General features: G+C 29.1%; 1 protein-coding gene across 4 annotated transcripts in view; it reads right to left on the minus strand.

Moving 5' to 3' along the window:
• Window positions 1-21,818, minus strand: part of LOC119616357 (lysine-specific demethylase 6A) — a 371,577-nt gene that overhangs the window by 170,756 nt on the left and 179,003 nt on the right. The gene's annotated exons all lie outside the window — the stretch shown is intronic.

Here is a 21,818-nt window from a genome sequence, read left to right on the forward strand (position 1 = left end):
TCCACATCGGGTGCAACGGTGCTGAATGAAACTGGTCGAAGAGGCACAAAAGCAAAATAAGAAAATTGTAATAGGTTGTGATGCAAACTCCCACCATGTAGCTTGGGGTAGTAGAAACACCAATCGCAGGGGACATGCCCTTATGGATTTCCTTAATACTAAAAACTTGATCACATCGAACTTAGGTAATAAAGCCACCTTTGTCAATAGAATCAGAGAAAAAGTACAAGATATAACTATATGTTCAGAAGAGCTCATAACCGAAATTCAGGATTGGAGAGTTTCGGACGAGCACTCTTTTTCTGACCATCGGTACATAAGATTCAAAATACTAAAACCACCACCAAAGCCGACAAAGTTTCGGAATAAGTCAAAAACTAATTGGACAATGTTCGGTTCCTTACTAAAGAACCAGTTTATGTCAGAACACTTTTCAATGTCGAAATAAAGAGGACATAGACGCCAAAGTAGAAATGCTCACAAGTGCCTTGGTTGAATCGTTCGAGGACAGCTGCCCTCTGCGAGAGCGGAGATCTGCCCAGGAGAAACCCTGGGTAACCGGGGAGATCCGGAACCTTGGTAAGACTCTTCGCAAACTATTTAACCGGGCACGGCGTAAAAAGACCGCAGTATACTGGGATGAGTATCGTAGTAAACTTGGTGAATATAATAAAATTGTTCGTAAAGCCAAACGAGACTCTTGGAAACTTTTCTGTGAACAGGTAGACAGCGTAAATGACGTATCGAAGATTCCTATCCAAAATGCATGTCCAACCGGAATCTATGGTCGATGATACGGGCAGGAGGCTGGAGGATATGGAGGAGACAATGAAACTCCTAATGGACTCTCATTTTCCACCCGGTATATCGAATAACATAGATAAACCGATATTGGAGGAAGGGGAGGCTAACACGGAAATTGTAATTACATCTGATATGGTTAAAGGGGCAATCAAGAGCTTTGCTCCCTATTAAGCTTCAGGGCCGGATGACATTTTCCCGGCACTCTTACAGATGGAGGCGGGACTGGTTTCCGTACATCTGTCTCAGATATTCACTGCATGCTTGAAACTCACATATATCCCCATTAAATGGCAGGATGCAAGGGTAACCTAGGGAAACCTAGCTATTCGACACCTAAGTCTTATCGACCGATAAGTCTTACGTCCTTCCTACTTAAAACCTTGGAACGGATAGTTGATAGTATGGTGAAAAGAAGTAAACCCGACAAAGACCTAAAATTTAAGCAGCATGCTTATGTAAAGGGACGATCGGTGGAAACCGCTTTAAACGAAGTTGTCCACTACATAGGTGCATCCTTTGATAGCAAACTGTATACACTGGCGGTATGCATTGACATCGAAGGCGCCTTCAATAACGTGCACACTGATACTCTTATCCAATCCCTAGACCAGTTTTATGTTGACCGGGTGCTCCGTAACAGGATCAACCACATGCTAAGCAACAGATGGATAAGCTGCGAGATGTACGATATAACTATCAGGAAAAAGGTATTTCGCGGTATAAAACAGGGTGGCATTTTGTCACCTTTACTCCGGGTTACCACGATTAATAGCCTCCTAAGGACCCTAACTGAGAAAGGACTTAGACCTGTCTGCTATGCAGACGATGTCGTAATACTTTTAAAGGGAAAGGATCCAAATTACTTGTGTAGAAGAGCTGAGGAGGCTCTGAATACGGCCTTGAGCTGGGCTCAACCGAGAGGCCTCAATGTTAACCCGGCAAAAACGGAAATATGTCTTTTCACAAGAAAGACAAAAATTTCTACGTATACTGAACCTTGCTTCCTGGGCAAGAAGATACCAGTGACAGACAAAGTTGAGTACTTAGGTGTAATCCTCGACCGGAAATTAAAATGGAGACACCACATAGAGGATAGGATCAACAAGGCACATCGGTGCTGGGCGATATGTAGGAAAACTATAGGCATGAAATGGGGTCTTAGTCCTACTATGACAAATTGGCTTTATAAAAGTGTAATTAGACCAATTCTAGCTTATGCTTCAATAATCTGCTTTAGACAAAAAGTGCAATATCAAACTACTACAGGGAGTTCAGCGTACATGCTGATTGGGTATAAGTGGTGCCATGTGTACTACTTCAACCAAGGCTCTGGAAACGTTGCTAGATATTCCACCCATTGAAATATATTTAAGATATGAGGCAGCGCTTACAGCCGAACGGCTCTTTACTTTAGGCGAACTGGCCAAAAGCGGTTATAGGACACGTCATCAATGTATACTGGACACATTGGAAGGTTATACACAATCATCGGACGTGCCAGACACAGAATATGTCGGAACCTTTGAAACGCTGATCCCAGATAGAATGTCTTGGTCAAGCGGCACAGTAGAGCAAATACCATTAGGAATCCGTTGTTACACGGATGGCTCTAAATTGGGGGACAAAGTGGGGGTTTCTATATTGAAGACCCAGAAACAGAAATATACCACCGTTTACCTAATCATAACACAAGCTTCCAGGCAGAAGTACGAGCAATAACGGAATGCGTAAATTGGATTAGAATAAATATTGCGCCCACAGTGCTTAATATATTTACCCACAGCCAGAAGGCAATTAGGGCGATATCAGGCGATAGAACTAAATCTAAGACCGTATTGGATTGTAAGAAAGCTTTAACTGAATACTCTCCCAAAGGTAAGGTTCACATCATATGGGTACCAGCCCACTCGGGAGTAGTCGATAACGAAAGGGCGAATGTAATAGCTTTAAAGGGAAGGGAGCTCGAGGCAGTTAACCTGACAAACGCAAAACCATTCGACGCAACAAAAGCTGAACTAAACATATGGGTGAGAGAATCCCAAGTTAGATCGCATTTTTTGGCACTTACATTTTTAGAAGGCCAAAACTCCCAATTGTTGGGAATTATTTCATTTAACACTTTAGGAGTAATTTAATTTTTAAAGTTTTATCGTTTTAGTAAAATAATTGTTTGGAAATGTTGCGAATATTTACTAATGTTTTTCGTAAATAGTATATTATTTTAATAAGAAAAATCCAGAAATTTTTTAAATAAAGAATTTATGAATTTGAGTATATGAGAGAATTTCGTGATAGGTCCTATTTTAGTTAAAAAAATATAAAATTTATGAATTTTTTGCGTGATTTTGAATTTAATTTTTTTCTGTGTACACAGAATGGAAAATATTTTATAACAATTGCTTTATTGAAATAAAATTTATGTTCAATAAATATTTTTACTGATTCAATAAATATGTTTGTTTAAGTTTTTTTTTATGTCTGCATATGGAATACAACAATAAAACAAGTTATATATTTAGAAAAATAGTTTCTAAAGTGAGAAATATAATTTTCGATTTTTAAGAGTGTTGTAAGTATATAAGTATTTTTTCCAAATTTTAGTTTTACAGAATCAATAAAATTTTTGTTTGAATTCAATATATATTTTTTTAAAAAATTTAAGAAATTTTGTGTATTATTATTGCCAAAATGCAATAAATAACTTAATAATAATTTCAGTATAAATACTAAAACTTGTTTTATTGTTTTAGTAAAATAATTAATGGAAATATTGACAATTTTTTTTAAGTTTTTCGTAAATAGTATATTTTTTTAATAATAAAAATACTGAAATTTTTTCAATGAAGAATTTATGAATTTGAGTACTTGATTTTACGAATTTCGTGATAGGCCCTTTTTAGCAAAAAATACTTGAGTTTATGAATTTATCGTTTAATTTTGAATTTAAGTTTTTTCTGCGTATGTTTTTATTAAGCACACTGTTTAACAAATGTCAAAATTTAATTTTAAGTGTTATATAGATTTATATCTTTTTTAAGAGAACTTCTCTGTTTGATATTGCTAATGTCGAGAGCAAACTTATTAACGAGCCTATTTGGTATATCTTAATACATTCGAAATATTAATTTTCAAGCAAGTAGCATTTTCAATTATAACATTATAACAGCTTTAAGTATAATATGTGATAAAATGGCATCGAATATTTAGTTCATATATTACGGGCATTTTATATAATTATAAAAATATATTTACGTTAAGGTTAATTTTATGTTTTTCGATGTCATTATAAATACGAGTCTTCATTATATAATTTTCCTAAGATTCATTTAAATCGGTTGGAAATAAAATTACAACGGTTTCAAGAAAATTGTCCAATATTACATAGCATGAGTTTGTCCTTCATAGTTTATGGGTTAACATTATTCGATTTTACTAAAACTTCAGATTTTAAATTATATATTCTTAAAAAATTTCATATAAAATTTATAACAGTAAGGAATAATGCTTATTTTTCAAAAATTTTAACAATAATAGTTCTATTTCTATATATTTTTTTTTAATATTTCTCAAGTGTTTTGCGTCACTAAATGATCGGAGAAATTAGTAATAACTTTTACAATTTTTAACCGAGTTATGTGTTTCATATCTTATTGGAATATATATTAAGAATATATACTAAGTGCCAAAAATTTTGTAAAACTCATTTTCCCCTTCAGATCCGTGGTGCCACCATTTTACGTGCTCCTATTACGCTAGATTTTTCGGAACTTCTATAAAATAAGAAAATTCCAAATCCAGTATAGAGTCAGAAGCACTAAAAAATGAAAATGTGAAAAATCTGTGGGTGATACGAATGTGCGTGATACGACACTGGAATTAGTGAAAATTACATAAAAAGTTTTTTATCGTTGGCCTGTCTTACTGTTATCGTGAAAGTTTCAAATACATAAATGAAAATTGAATTGAAAAAGTGACAAATTGACAAATTATATATACAAATTCCAGAAAATCTGTACTATTGTTTATTGATACTTTTTTGTTCTTCAAATGACACTTTCAGTGAAAAAAGCAATATAAGTAAATAGTCTGACAATCTATAAAATTAATTTTAAAACCTTATAATTTTTGCATGAAATGATTAGTTTTTAAGAGAGAATTTTAAATATTTGAATTCTTGAAGTATTCAAATAATCTTTTAATGAAATTACTTTGAAATTTTTAATTTTTCTTTTCGCGATATTTTCATAATTTACAAAATATTTGAACAGATTTCTGTTTCGCCAATTCTGACATTTTCCTTCAGGATTATAAATAAAATATTCGTGAACTGTGTTTAAAATTGCTTAAAATCATTTAAATATAAGAGTTTTATATATCCCAATTCACGATCTGGTGTATTTTTGCAATCGTATTTATGCAATTGTAAATATTAGCTATTAATTGTGAATGATTTTCTCTACCTTTATTTACAACACTAATTGCAAACACTTTTTGCTGGCTTTTCCCTTTAAATTCGTTCTAACCTCTATCTCCGGTGCTTCTAGAAGATATATTATAATCCTATTTGTCGCGTTTGGTCCATTTTTAATTTCTTCTTTTTTATTGATTTATTACTTTTTTCATTTGTTTTTTTATAATTGTTTTTATATAAATTTTTTATTTTTTAAGCTGTCAGTTTGTATAGCAAAATGTTGAGTAACTAAAATCTACGTATTTAAGTGTATATATAGTATATTTTATAAACCGTAGCATGAGTATTTCTGTATACATATTTTGTTAGTGTATTGTAAAAATATTCTAAACCATTTGCAAATGCAATGATACAAGACCATTTACACTACATTGTGAATAGGGCAATTATCTTTTTAATATTTACTACAAATAGGTAAAAAAAAACTGACTTAGTTAGGTTACAAAATATACCATACTCCTATTTTTTTGAACTGTCATAATTGGATATGAATTTCGAAAAAAAAGTGAATAACATAAAAACTAATGAAGCTAAATAAAAAAAATTTCATTAGTTTTTTACTTTAAACCAGGGACTGTAATCATTGAGTTTTATTTAAAAAATTCCTTTTTAATGGTTATTTTCTAAGCTTTATTTTTTTGTTTGGAGAATAACAGTAATTTTGAGAGTTTTATTTGTCGCTCAGAGAATAAAACTTACTTACTGATTTTTATTTTTCGCTCAGAAAATAATATTAACTATGTGATTTTTACATTTTGTTCACAAAACAACAGAATTTTATTTTTCACGTAGAAAATAATAATTATTTGTTGAGTTTTATTTTTTGCTTATAAAATAAAGTTATTTTTGGAATTTGGTAATATAATAACAAAGGAAAATAAACGGTTTGCTGCGGAATTTTAAATGGCTTCTCCTTAGCATAATTACTAAGGGATTAATTCACCGTACGCTAAGAGTAATATTGGAGGTCAGAGGCTATAAAAATCTGTTTTTAGCGAATACCTCGCTTATTATGCGTCGTATGCGGTTTAGTTGTTACTTGATTTCGAACTAGAGTGCATTATTTTTTCATTGCAATGACATTTTCAAATCGTAATATTTTTAACTCCAATGCTTTGTTCTTTCTAATATTAGCAAAATGTACATAATTAATTTCTGTTACATCCCTTATCACTCTGTAGCCCATCGTGCAAAGTCCGTCTATCCGAAATTTCAAAAAAAAATATTCGACATAATCTACAAAGTCTACTAAATATAATTGAAATCAAACTACGACTTCAACTAGCTCTAATATAGACAACCGACTTCAATTGGTTTCCAATATTAATATTTTTATTCTTTTGAAAATTCAAAAATTGCTACAAAATATTTAAAAATAAAATCTGATTTTAATAAAGTTATGTGGTAATACTACTCTAAATATGTGGATTGTGACAACCAATTTTTTTCCAATTCTGATCATAAATATGACCTGTGATACTATCTGAAATTAAGGATAGACAGACATTGCACTATGGGTCATAGAGCGAATTTGAGATAAAACGTGTAACAATTAATAAGCATAAACATAATAACTGCTTATGAATAACGTAAAAATTATGACAACTTTGTTATTGGGAGAATACATATTAAAACGGACAGAAAATAGCAATTTTCGGATTTACCATTTCCGATTTTAATGAAATTTCCAACACATATTATGGTTTGAAAGTGTTTCTCAAACCAATGACTTTTTGATCGAAATCCCGTTCCAGACCAAAAATATTGCGCTTTAAAATGTTAAAAATATCTTAAAATTGCCCAAAAGTATTCCTTTAAATACAGGATAATTTTTGATTTAATTTTAAAGCCAATGATATTGTCTTTAAAATCGCGTAAATAGAATATTTTACTTCCACAAGGTTAAAGGTCAATTTTCATAGTGTATAATTCAATGCCAATAGGTCAGACAGCACCGTGTTAAAAATTATGGTATGAGGATACCAAAAATCTCTTCCCCATTCTAGTGAAATTTTTTCGATGGAGACTCGTGTAGTTCATGAGTTATTAACCAAAACGTAATTTAAAGCAAGTTTTTTATACAAAATCGTATGAAAAATTAAACAAATAGAAAAAAATACACAGTGAGATCAATTTCAATTTATATGGAAAATGCTATTTATCTCTTAAACTGCAAGACCAATTTAAATAAAATGCACAGGAAAATTATTAAGGACTATTTAGCATTACTGAAAATTTACTTTGTTACCACCCTGTTAAAATACAAGGTGAGGTGTGTGGTGTTAAATGGGAGTACTTCGATTATAAAAATATATTAAAGCTTCACAAATCTGCACAAATTCTATAGTACCGTTACGGGTATTATAAAACTTATTGCTAGTACTATAAATAAAATTGACAAATTATTTTAGTTTAGTTATTATATTATAACCTTTGTCCACTACTTTATTTAAATTACATATATCTCTTAAACCCTTAAATTTAATTAGTATTGCAATATGGATCTAGCTGTATTGTATAGATTGCGAAAAGTTTATGATCAGTTAATTTTGATCTCATTTAAAGATGCTAGAAGCTTTAAAATAATTTTTGAAGTCGAAAAGTTCACTTCTAACACACTGTTTTCTACCTTTTATTTTAATATTGTGATGACAAAAGATACTTTCAGTAAGGCCTGATCGTCCTAAATAATTTTCTTGTACATTTCATTTAAATAGGACCAGTGGTTTATGAGATACCATGTAATTTACCATATAAATTGAAATTGATACTGGTGTGTATATTTATTGTTTGTTTAATTTTTTCATACGATTTTCTATAAAAAACTTTATACGTATGGTTAATAACTCCTCTATGAAAAAATTTCACTAGAATGTAGAAGAGAGTTTAGGTATCCACATACAGTCAAACTCGTTTATAACGAACTCGGTTATTACGTATATTTTTTCTTTTATTACGAACTCGCTTATAACGAATTCTCAGTTAAACGAACTACTTTAAATGGTCCCAATAATTAAATTTAATACATTTTATTTTTTATAACGAACCATCAAAAATATGTTTGAAGTGTGGCAATAGTGTTTACTTTTATGCAATATGATAACATTCAATTTTAACTCAACATCTTCAATCAGCTGATACGTACATAAAAAATAATTAAAACGTCAGTTGCAAAATGATTTCAAAATGTCTAATAATAAGAAAAAACCGCTGTCTGTGCTTCAGAAAATTAAAATATTCAATGAAATAGGTGATAAACAGAAATAAAAGTCAGCTATTTGCCAAGAATATAATATACCAAAGTCAAGATTATCTACAATTTTAAAAAACAGAACAAAAATTGAAAGTTTTTATAAAAAAAATCAAAAGTCTTCAACCAAAAAAATGCGTGTTTCAAAGTATGGAGAGGTGGAAAGTGCTCTGTTGATATGGTTTCAGCAGCTTTGTGCCGAAAACACACCTGTTTCTGGAGGCCTAATGATGGAGAAAGCCAACAAATTGGCTAAAGACCTTAATATCGAGTTTAAGGCAACAAATGGCTGGTTGGACCGCTTCAAAGCTGGAAATGAAATTGTAAATTGGACAACCAATACACTACCTTCCCTTTTGAGAAAATACGCAACAAGTGACATTTATAATTGTGATGAATTTGGCTTATTTTATAGATGTTTGCCCAACAAAACATTGGCATTTAAAGGAGACAAATGTTTTGGTTCAAAAACCTCAAAGGAAAGGCTAACCGTTTTAGTTGGATGTAACGCAGATGGCTCCGACAAATTTCCATTATCTGTGATCGGAAAATTTAAAAAGCCGCGATGTTTTTAAAACCTTTATGAGCTTCCTTTGCAATATGAAGCTAACAAAAACACTTGGATGACATCAGAATTATTTTTGATGTGGTTGAAGAATATGGATCAGTATTTTCAAAAACGAAATAAAAAAATTGCTTTAATTCTTGATAATTGTACTGCACATCCATCTGTAAATCGAACTCATATTTTTGCCGCCGAATACTACAAGTGTGTTGCAGCCGTGCGACCAAGGAATTATTAAAAATCTGAAGCATCACTACAGGAAAATTATTTTAACCAAATATCTTGCCGCAATTGAAATGAAACAAAAATTAGATGTTAATGTTTTAGAAGCGTTGTTTATGTTAAAAATGGCTTGGACTAATGTGAGCCAATGTACAATTGGCAATTGTTTTCGTCATTGTGGTTTTGAGCAAGAGTTTTTGATTTTGGATGACAATGTGAACGAAATGCCGTTAACAACACTGTGGGAACGAACAAATGTGGAAGTATTGTCTTTGGAAGAATATATAAACATAGATGAAAATATTTTAACGTCGGCGCCCTTATCTGATAGTGAAAATTGTGCTGCTACAACGCAAAATCACAGACTTTGTTAAAAACACATAAATGTTTGTTATTAATTATAGTTTTTTAAGTTATATTTATTTTTGTTATTTAGTTTTATTTTGGTATTTAATACTGCATATTGTATTCAACTTTTCTATTGAAGTATTTTTGGTTTTTAATAAATGAAGTATTTTTAGTTTTTAATAAATGACGAAAAAATTGAGTTGTATGTATTTAATTTCTTTTTCTATGACTTCACCCCGTTTGTTACGAACTTTGCCTATAACGAACTATTTTCTCTGGTCCCACGGAGTTCGTTATAACCGAGTTTGACTGTACCATGTATTTTTATAATTTTTAACACGGAGCTGTCAGACCTATTTGACATTGAACTATACTTTATGAAAGTTGACCTTTAACCTTTTAGAAGTAAATAACAATATAATGCGTCCGACGCATATTAAGATATTCGGCAAAAACTAATTTTTGTAACCTTTGACCTCCAATATCTCGCTTAGCGCACAAGATATTTTCGGTGACATTTAATTCCTTATTAATTATGTTAAGGGGAAGTTCCCCAGATAGCTCATTTTTTTGTCTAATTCTCCTGAGGTATAAGAAAAAACTAAGATATTTACTGCAAGGTATAAGATTCCTTATCGCACATTTTCATTATACAACTGGTAAATTTTGAAATTTATATAATATATAACATAACACTATGAAATTCAACAAGGGTCCTGAGTCAATTAATTTCTATATGTGGGAACTAAGATATTTACTGCAAGATATATGATTCCTTATGGCACTTTATCATTATACAACTGGTAAATTTTTAAATTTATATAATATTTAACATAACACTATGAAATTTAACTCTATATGGGGGTATATTTTGAAAGTTAGGTAATATTTAACATAAAAACATGAAATTCAACATATAGGGTCCTAAGTACTTTTTTGTTCTTCAAAAGGTACTTTTTTCTATAATATTGAATCTATACAAAAGAAATTAAGCATGTAGAGACTGGAGTACATGAGAACCTATAAAATATGTACAATATGTATATTAGAGTGCTCAAAAAAACGAAGTTGCGAATTTTGCTCGTCCCCCCAGAATTGTTCTATGGGTTGTAAAACAATGTGATACAAATCGCAATATACACATAATAAGCATTTCGGAATGGTATAAAACACAAATATCAGTTTAGAATTTAAAAGTAATTGCAAATTCCCCAGACCATTACCGTGTCTCACAGCACATGAATTCAAAATGTGACAAAAAATTAAATTTTTTAGGATATATTGTTCAAAAAAACATTTTGTTACTTAAAATATATCTATAATAACTAGAATATTAGCTTTTGCCTTTATACGATAACGCAAACTTGTTCACAGCTATGGTTAAAAAATATTGATTTTTTCAACGACCGTTTCAGTTTTTTTGAAACTTTGTTAAAGAAATTTCAAAATTTTTAGGAGATCTCATGGGGATTTATGGAAAATAGATAATGGAATAAAACGGTGAAAAAATTAAATCAATAATTCTTACTGTTCAGCTGTACCCGCGATTTGAACTCTGCGGATTTTTTTTTTTTTTTTTGTGATATTTTAGTGAATACGTATTAATTCTTTACTGTTGTACATTTTAAACAAAGTATTTTCAGAGTATTATAGACCAGATAATATAACATTTATATTCCAAATTTTATCCAAATCGGACATTCTTAACCCATAAAATGTGGAGTTCAAAGGTCATATTTAATATTTAATATTTGTGAATTCTCAGTATACCATGTCGAAATATTATTTATTTGTCGGCCATATCTAATAAAGATGACTGGAATTTTTAGCATAAAGTCTTATTTAATAATAACGACGAAAAAAGTAAAATTAACCCTTCAAAACATGGGACAAATTTAACCTCGAAGTTCAAAAATCGTAAAAACACTATCCATTTCAATAATGCTCTATGTATTTAGAGGAATAACAGAAATAAAACAAAAAAATTATATATTAGGTATAAAATCTTATGAATTGACCCTTTTTGGGCATATAAAGTTTGTATTTTTAGATATATGTCGAAAATCGACCGAAAAAATGGACTACATAAACTATCAGTTTTAAAAACAAAATGTTTCTTTTAAAAATGTACACCTTCAGTTTACTCCATAGTCAAAAATGGTTAAAGTATACTTAATATATAAGTTTTTGTTATATTTCTGCTATTTCTCTAATTATATAGTACTTTATTCAAAGGGATAGTGTTTTTTCGATTTTTTTAACTTTGATGTAAAATTGTTTGCTTTATACTTTATACGATAAATTGCAGTAATTTTTGGTAAATATGGCCATCAAATAACTAATATTTCGATATGGTGCACTGAGAATTCCCGAATATAGCAAAATTTGACCTTTGAACTTCACATTTTATGAGTTAAGAATGTCCGATTTCAATAAAATTTGGAATATATATTTTATATTATCTGGTCTAAAATACTCTGAAAATACTTTGTTAAAAATGTACAACAGTAAAGAATTAAAATATTACAAAAAATGCGATTTTCCCGAAATTCGAGTAAGTATAAATATATTTTAAGTAAGAAAATGTTTATTTTAGAATATATCTCAAAAATAAGCAAATTTTTTTATCACATTTCGAATTTATGTGCTGTGAGACACGTTAATGGCCTGGGGAATTTGCAATAACTTTAAAAGTTTTCAACCAATTTTTGTATTTTATATCTTTCTGAAATGCTTATTCTGTGCACATTGCAATAAGATAAGATTTCAAGCTTTCATTTGATGCACATATAGATATATACTTATATCATCATAAATGGGGATAATATACAACAAAAATTAACTAATATCGAATAAAAATCGTTAATTTTATATAATTTACTATTTTTAAACTATAATTTCATCCCCATTTATAAAGATTTAAGTATATACTTATACATCAAATGAAAGCTTGAAATCTTTTCTACAATTTGTTAAATTATATTAATTATTATATAAATTTAAAAATTTACCAGTTATATAATGAACAAGTACTATAAGGATTCATATTCAAAAATAATTTAATTTTATAAGCAAAAAAATAAAACTCAACAAATAATTATTATTTTCTAAGTGAAAAATAAAAATCTGAAAACAACTGTTATTTTGTGAACAAAATATAAAAATCACATAATATATATTATTTTCTGAGCCAAAAATAAAACTCTCACAATAATAGTTATTCTCCGTACAAAAAAAAAAAAAAAAAAAAAAAACTCAGAAAATAATTATTATTTGTTGACTTTTTTAACAAGGATTACTCCTTGTGGCGAAATCATGTCTCTTTTAATATGCTTCTTTTCTCTAAAAATTAATCAGTAATAATTATTTGCAATCCCTGCTTTAAACACTTAACAGACAAATATCGTGAAAAAAATATTGAATTTCCGTAAATGTAAGCTGTACAATTATTTTGAAGACTAACTCCTATTTTTTTGAACGCAGCTGTACATACAGTGTCTCTCATAAGTATTCGAATTTAGGTATAATATGAAAAGAAACCAAATTTAATAACATATTTTGTATGCAAAATTAATAAATTAATTTGTTAAATTGTCTAGACAGTCCTTAGCTTTGATATCACGCTTTAAAAATTCAAATTTACTTAAATTAATTTAGCTTTATTAAAAAAAGTCCATAAAATTACCTCACAAAAGTATAAGAATTTTTTCTGTATTTCATATTTGACTATATTATACGAAACACAAAAATTAGAATCGAATGGTTTTTTTTGCTAAAAATTGTTTTAAGGGGTAACTATCAACCGAATGGATATATTTTTGGACCATTTGATCCACAATTTTGGGGCATTTGTACCATCTTTTCATATAATATCATTAAAATGGCGATTTTTGGCAATATTTGTATTTTTTTCTCCTTTTTCCCAGAGATAAAAGCAAAATTTGTTATTGGGATTAAATATACCCCTTGGGGTATCTAAAAATAAGTTTTTTGTTACAAGAATCTGTATATAAACGTTCCAAGATATATTATTGGAATCATTCTTCTATCGCTAATTCAATTTATTGGAACTCAAGTCCATTTTTATAATACTAGGGTCAAAAATTTTCGGGGAAACTTTCTAGTGAAATTTTTTCAATGGAGACTCGTGTAGTTCATGAGTTATTAACCAAAACGTAATTTAAAGCAAGTTTTTTATACAAAATCGTATGAAAAATTAAACAAATAGAAAAAAATACACAGTGAGATCAATTTCAATTTATATGGAAAATGCTATTTATCTCTTAAACTGCAAGACCAATTTAAATAAAATGCACAGGAAAATTATTAAGGACTATTTAGCATTACTGAAAATTTACTTTGTTATAAACAGAAATAAAAGTCAGCTATTTGCCAAGAATATAATATACCAAAGTCAAGATTATCTACAATTTTAAAAAACAGAACAAAAATTGAAAGTTTTTATAAAAAAAATCAAAAGTCTTCGACCAAAAAAATGCGTGTTTCAAAGTATGGAGAGGTGGAAAGTGCTCTGTTGATATGGTGTCAGCAGCTTTGTGCCGAAAACACACCTGTTTCTAGAGGCCTAATGATGGAGAAAGCCAACAAATTGGCTAAAGACCTTAATATCGAGTTTAAGGCAACAAATGGCTGGTTGGACCGCTTCAAAGCTGGAAATGAAATTGTTTTCAAAAAAATTTGTGATGAGTCTACAAGTGTACAACCACAAATGACAGTAAATTGGACAACCAATACACTACCTTCCCTTTTGAGAAAATACGCAACAAGTGACATTTATAATTGTGATGAATTTGGCTTATTTTATAGATGTTTGCCCAACAAAACATTGGCATTTAAAGGAGACAAATGTTTTGGTTCAAAAACCTCAAAGGAAAGGCTAACCGTTTTAGTTGGATGTAACGCAGATGGCTCCGACAAATTTCCATTATCTGTGATCGGAAAATTTAAAAAGCCGCGATGTTTTTAAAACCTTTATGAGCTTCCTTTGCAATATGAAGCTAACAAAAACACTTGGATGACATCAGAATTATTTTTGATGTGGTTGAAGAATATGGATCAGTATTTTCAAAAACGAAATAAAAAAATTGCTTTAATTCTTGATAATTGTACCGCACATCCATCTGTAAATCGAACTCATATTTTTGCCGCCGAATACTACAAGTGTGTTGCAGCCGTGCGACCAAGGAATTATTAAAAATCTGAAGCATCACTACAGGAAAATTATTTTAACCAAATATCTTGCCGCAATTGAAATGAAACAAAAATTAGATGTTAATGTTTTAGAAGCGTTGTTTATGTTAAAAATGGCTTGGACTAATGTGAGCCAATGTACAATTGGCAATTGTTTTCGTCATTGTGGTTTTGAGCAAGAGTTTTTGATTTTGGATGACAATGTGAACGAAATGCCGTTAACAACACTGTGGGAACGAACAAATGTGGAAGTATTGTCTTTGGAAGAATATATAAACATAGATGAAAATATTTTAACGTCGGCGCCCTTATCTGATAGTGAAAATTGTGCTGCTACAACGCAAAATCACAGACTTTGTTAAAAACACATAAATGTTTGTTATTAATTATAGTTTTTTAAGTTATATTTATTTTTGTTATTTAGTTTTATTTTGGTATTTAATACTGCATATTGTATTCAACTTTTCTATTGAAGTATTTTTGGTTTTTAATAAATGAAGTATTTTTAGTTTTTAATAAATGACGAAAAAAATGAGTTGTATGTATTTAATTTCTTTTTCTATGACTTCACCCCGTTTGTTACGAACTTTGCCTATAACGAACTATTTTCTCTGGTCCCACGGAGTTCGTTATAACCGAGTTTGACTGTACCATGTATTTTTATAATTTTTAACACGGAGCTGTCAGACCTATTTGACATTGAACTATACTTTATGAAAGTTGACCTTTAACCTTTTAGAAGTAAATAACAATATAATGCGTCCGACGCATATTAAGATATTCGGCAAAAACTAATTTTTGTAACCTTTGACCTCCAATATCTCGCTTAGCGCACAAGATATTTTCGGTGATATTTAATTCCTTATTAATTATGTTAAGGGGAAGTTCCCCAGATAGCTCATTTTTTGTGTCTAATTCTCCTGAGGTATAAGAAAAAACTAAGATATTTACTGCAAGGTATAAGATTCCTTATCGCACATTTTCATTATACAACTGGTAAATTTTGAAATTTATATAATATATAACATAACACTATGAAATTCAACAAGGGTCCTGAGTCAATTAATTTCTATATGTGGGAACTAAGATATTTACTGCAAGATATATGATTCCTTATGGCACTTTATCATTATACAACTGGTAAATTTTTAAATTTATATAATATTTAACATAACACTATGAAATTTAACTCTATATGGGGGTATATTTTGAAAGTTAGGTAATATTTAACATAAAAACATGAAATTCAACATATAGGGTCCTAAGTACTTTTTTGTTCTTCAAAAGGTACTTTTTTCTATAATATTGAATCTATACAAAAGAAATTAAGCATGTAGAGACTGGAGTACATGAGAACCTATAAAATATGTACAATATGTATATTAGAGTGCTCAAAAAAACGAAGTTGCGAATTTTGCTCGTCCCCCCAGAATTGTTCTATGGGTTGTAAAACTATGTGATACAAATCGCAATATACACATAATAAGCATTTCGGAATGGTATAAAACACAAATATCAGTTTAGAATTTAAAAGTAATTGCAAATTCCCCAGACCATTACCGTGTCTCACAGCACATGAATTCAAAATGTGACAAAAAATTAAATTTTTTAGGATATATTGTTCAAAAAAAACATTTTGTTACTTAAAATATATCTATAATAACTAGAATATTAGCTTTTGCCTTTATACGATAACGCAAACTTGTTCACAGCTATGGTTAAAAAATATTGATTTTTTCAACGACCGTTTCAGTTTTTTTGAAACTTTGTTAAAGAAATTTCAAAATTTTTAGGAGATCTCATGGGGATTTATGGAAAATAGATAATGGAATAAAACGGTGAAAAAATTAAATCAATAATTCTTACTGTTCAGCTGTACCCGCGATTTGAACTCTGCGGATTTTTTTTTTGTGATATTTTAGTGAATACGTATTAATTCTTTACTGTTGTACATTTTAAACAAAGTATTTTCAGAGTATTATAGACCAGATAATATAACATTTATATTCCAAATTTTATCCAAATCGGACATTCTTAACCCATAAAATGTGGAGTTCAAAGGTCATATTTAATATTTAATATTTGTGAATTCTCAGTATACCATGTCGAAATATTATTTATTTGTCGGCCATATCTAATAAAGATGACTGGAATTTTTAGCATAAAGTCTTATTTAATAATAACGACGAAAAAAGTAAAATTAACCCTTCAAAACATGGGACAAATTTAACCTCGAAGTTCAAAAATCGTAAAAATACTATCCATTTCAATAATGCTCTATGTATTTAGAGGAATAACAGAAATAAAACAAAAAAATTATATATTAGGTATAAAATCTTATGAATTGACCCTTTTTGGGCATATAAAGTTTGTATTTTTAGATATATGTCGAAAATCGACCGAAAAAATGGACTACATAAACTATCAGTTTTAAAAACAAAATGTTTCTTTTAAAAATGTACACCTTCAGTTTACTCCATAGTCAAAAAGGGTTAAAGTATACTTAATATATAAGTTTTTGTTATATTTCTGCTATTTCTCTAATTATATAGTACTTTATTCAAAGGGATAGTGTTTTTTCGATTTTTTTAACTTTGATGTAAAATTGTTTGCTTTATACTTTATACGATAAATTGCAGTAATTTTTGGTAAATATGGCCATCAAATAACTAATATTTCGATATGGTGCACTGAGAATTCCCGAATATAGCAAAATTTGACCTTTGAACTTCACATTTTATGAGTTAAGAATGTCCGATTTCAATAAAATTTAGAATATATATTTTATATTATCTGGTCTAAAATACTCTGAAAATACTTTGTTAAAAATGTACAACAGTAAAGAATTAAAATATTACAAAAAATGCGATTTTCCCGAAATTCGAGTAAGTATAAATATATTTTAAGTAAGAAAATGTTTATTTTAGAATATATCTCAAAAATAAGCAAATTTTTTTATCACATTTCGAATTTATGTGCTGTGAGACACGTTAATGGCCTGGGGAATTTGCAATAACTTTAAAAGTTTTCAACCAATTTTTGTATTTTATATCTTTCTGAAATGCTTATTCTGTGCACATTGCAATAAGATAAGATTTCAAGCTTTCATTTGATGCACATATAGATATATACTTATATCATCATAAATGGGGATAATATACAACAAAAATTAACTAATATCGAATAAAAATCGTTAATTTTATATAATTTACTATTTTTAAACTATAATTTCATCCCCATTTATAAAGATTTAAGTATATACCTATACATCAAATGAAAGCTTGAAATCTTTTCTACAATTTGTTAAATTATATTAATTATTATATAAATTTAAAAATTTACCAGTTATATAATGAACCAGTACTATAAGGATTCATATTCTTGCACTAAATATCTTAGTTTTCTCTTATATTAACATAATTCCAAAAATAATTTAATTTTATAAGCAAAAAAATAAAACTCAACAAATAATTATTATTTTCTAAGTGAAAAATAAAAATCTGAAAACAACTGTTATTTTGTGAACAAAATATAAAAATCACATAATAAATATTATTTCCTGAGCCAAAAATAAAACTCTCACAATAATAGTTATTCTCCGTACAAAAACAAAAAAAAAAAACTCAGAAAATAATTATTATTTGTTGACTTTTTTAACAAGGATTACTCCTTGTGGCGAAATCATGTCTCTTTTAATATGCTTCTTTTCTCTAAAAATTAATCAGTAATAATTATTTGCAATCCCTGCTTTAAACACTTAACAGACAAATATCGTGAAAAAAATATTGAATTTCCGTAAATGTAAGCTGTACAATTATTTTGAAGACTAACTCCTATTTTTTTGAACGCAGCTGTACATACAGTGTCTCTCATAAGTATTCGAATTTAGGTATAATATGAAAAGAAACCAAATTTAATAACATATTTTGTATGCAAAATTAATAAATTAATTTGTTAAATTGTCTAGACAGTCCTTAGCTTTGATATCACGCTTTAAAAATTCAAATTTACTTAAATTAATTTAGCTTTATTTAAAAAAGTCCATAAAATTACCTCACAAAAGTATAAGAATTTTTTCTGTATTTCATATTTGACTATATTATACGAAACACAAAAATTAGAATCGAATGGTTTTTTTGCTAAAAATTGTTTTAAGGGGTAACTATCAACCGAATGGATATATTTTTGGACCATTTGATCCACAATTTTGGGGCATTTGTACCATCTTTTCATATAATATCATTAAAATGGCGATTTTTGGCAATATTTGTATTTTTTTCTCCTTTTTCCCAGAGATAAAAGCAAAATTTGTTATTGGGATTAAATATACCCCTTGGGGTATCTAAAAATAAGTTTTTTGTTACAAGAATCTGTATATAAACGTTCCAAGATATATTATTGGAATCATTCTTCTATCGCTAATTCAATTTATTGGAACTCAAGTCCATTTTTATAATACTAGGGTCAAAAATTTTCGGGGAAACTTGTCTTCTATATATTGTTTTACATATCAGCTGTTATACATTTTAAGCTTTTAATATATTGTGGAAGTGTACAACTCCAAAGCATGCCTCGAAGAAACGCCATTCAATATAGTGGAATCATTCTTTTTATAACCAATGGCCTCTAGGCTGAATGTCACCATATCATTATGGTCTAACTCAAAAATATTGATATCTGTTTAAATATTATCTACTGTGATCAAAATAAACCCAAAATTTTGAACATACAGTGTTGTTGTAATGGGCAACATAATCGTGAATGTTATGAATAGTAAAAACTAAAATCTACTGTATAGGATGACGTTTTGTTAAGGCATGTTTTGGAGTTGTATACCGCTACGATGTCTTGAAAATTTAAAATATATTAGTGCTTATATCTACAATAATATATACTAGCTAACTTTGTCGGAAAATATCGATCCTAGTGGTACGAAAAGGGACTTAAGATCCAGATAATTCAATTAGAAACAGAACAACGATACCAAAAATATATTTTTGTGTTTAGAAAAATTTGGTCAAATATGAAATACAGGGAAAATTCAAATACTTTTGTAAAGTAATTTTATGGACTTTTTTTTAAAAAAGTTAAATTTATTTAAATAAATGTAATTTATCCAAATTTTAAGGAGTGTGATATTAAACCTTAGAACTCTCTAGACAATATATCAAATTTAATTATTAATTTTACACACAATAAATATTATTAAATTATATTTCTTTTAAAAGGACACCTAAATTCGAATACTTATGTGAGACACTGTACATACAAACATACATACATATCGCCATATGAAATCCAAAAAGCCCTACGTTACATTGAACAAATTTTTCATGAGAATCAAAAAACCGTCTAAAATGATAAATAAACCAAAAATGTTCAACATTTTCTCAAGTTTATTATTTTTTATTGACAAATTATTATTTGAAGAAAAATTTGGGGTTTTTGTTTTACTTACGGAGATACGAAACTTACGCCCTTGAGAATTTGTTTTTTCTGAAACCCAAAAGGGCGTAAGTTACATTATAAAATAGTAAGTTTTAACATTTTCAACTAAATTCAAATCGGTTTTAGTTGGTCAAATAGGCCGAAACATGGAAGGCATAAGGCTACTTTGTTTTCATAAAGATTTTCGGAAATTGGATTTTTTTTTTGAAAAAATTCTAAAACTGTTAAAATAATCTCAAAATTACAAGGATTCGCTAAAAGTGCCATTTTTGTTTTATTTGATGCCAACTTATAACATTTCAGTTTCGAAGTTAAAAATTCAAAAGAATTTTAAAATTTTCATGAATTTTAGGGTAATTTTAGAACATAACATTTTAGAATTTCTTTGATAGGGACGTAGGTTTTTTTATACGGTGCATCATAATCAATCAAAAATTAGATTTTGATTTTTTTGTAACTTAGGGCTTTTTAGATTTCATATGACGATATATACATACATACATGCATACATACATACATTGCCAGATCCTTAAAAAGCATATTTTAGGCATCTGGCAATGCTTTGCAAATGAAAACAATATGATGCATCGTTTTACATTACAAATACCATTCGTTACTACAGACAAAAAAAATAGGGTCAGCTGTAAACTACAGTTATAAAAGCTTAAAACCTTCAAGAAGAAAACGTGTTTTTGTATAATAGTGTTTTGTAAGTAGTAATTTCAAAAAAATATATCTCTATAAATATCCGTTATAGTAAAGAAATGGCTCGTGCAAAGCATTGCACAAACGCTGAGCGTTCCATCATTCAAAATTTAAAATATAAGGGACAAAGATAACGTCAAATTGCCAAAACTATCGGAAGATCACAGAACACAATTTAATGCTTTAAAAGGTAAAGAAAATCATTCAATTAGAGGCAGACCACTGAAGACTTACGCAAAAGAAGATAATTATATCAAGCTGTTGTCCACTCGGGACCCTTTTAAATCTGCTGCTGCCATCAAAACTGAGATAGGAGTTGAAGTTTCCACTAGGACTGTGAGACGGAGGTTAGCAGAAAAAGATCTCTTCGGGAGATCTCCTAGAAAAGTACCTATGTTGACAGAACGGCATAGGCAAAATCGCATATTATTTGCAAAAACACATTTGAATTGTGATGATTCCATACTCGTAAAAAAATTTAAAAATGTGTTATGGTCGGACGAAAGTAAGATTAATTTAATTAGTAGTGATGGAAAAACGTGGGTTAGACGTCCCAAAAATAAAGAACTTTGTTCCCGTTATACAACAAAAACTTTTAAGGTAGTATTATGGTTTGGGGATGTTTCTCCTGGCATGGCGTGGGACCTCTGTACTGGATTAAAGAAAACATGCACAAAAACTTATACTGTCACATATTAAACGAAGTGATGCCGACCATATGTCGAATGGGAAATGCCAGTCAAATGGATATTCCAGCAGGGCAATGATCCGAAACTTTGTATCTTGTGAAAAAG

The sequence above is a fragment of the Lucilia sericata genome, unplaced genomic scaffold, assembly GCF_015586225.1.
Source record: "Lucilia sericata isolate MDLA Ls3-8-SP2 unplaced genomic scaffold, ASM1558622v1 Contig000068F_arrow, whole genome shotgun sequence".
In the NCBI taxonomy this organism is placed as follows: domain Eukaryota; kingdom Metazoa; phylum Arthropoda; class Insecta; order Diptera; family Calliphoridae; genus Lucilia; species Lucilia sericata.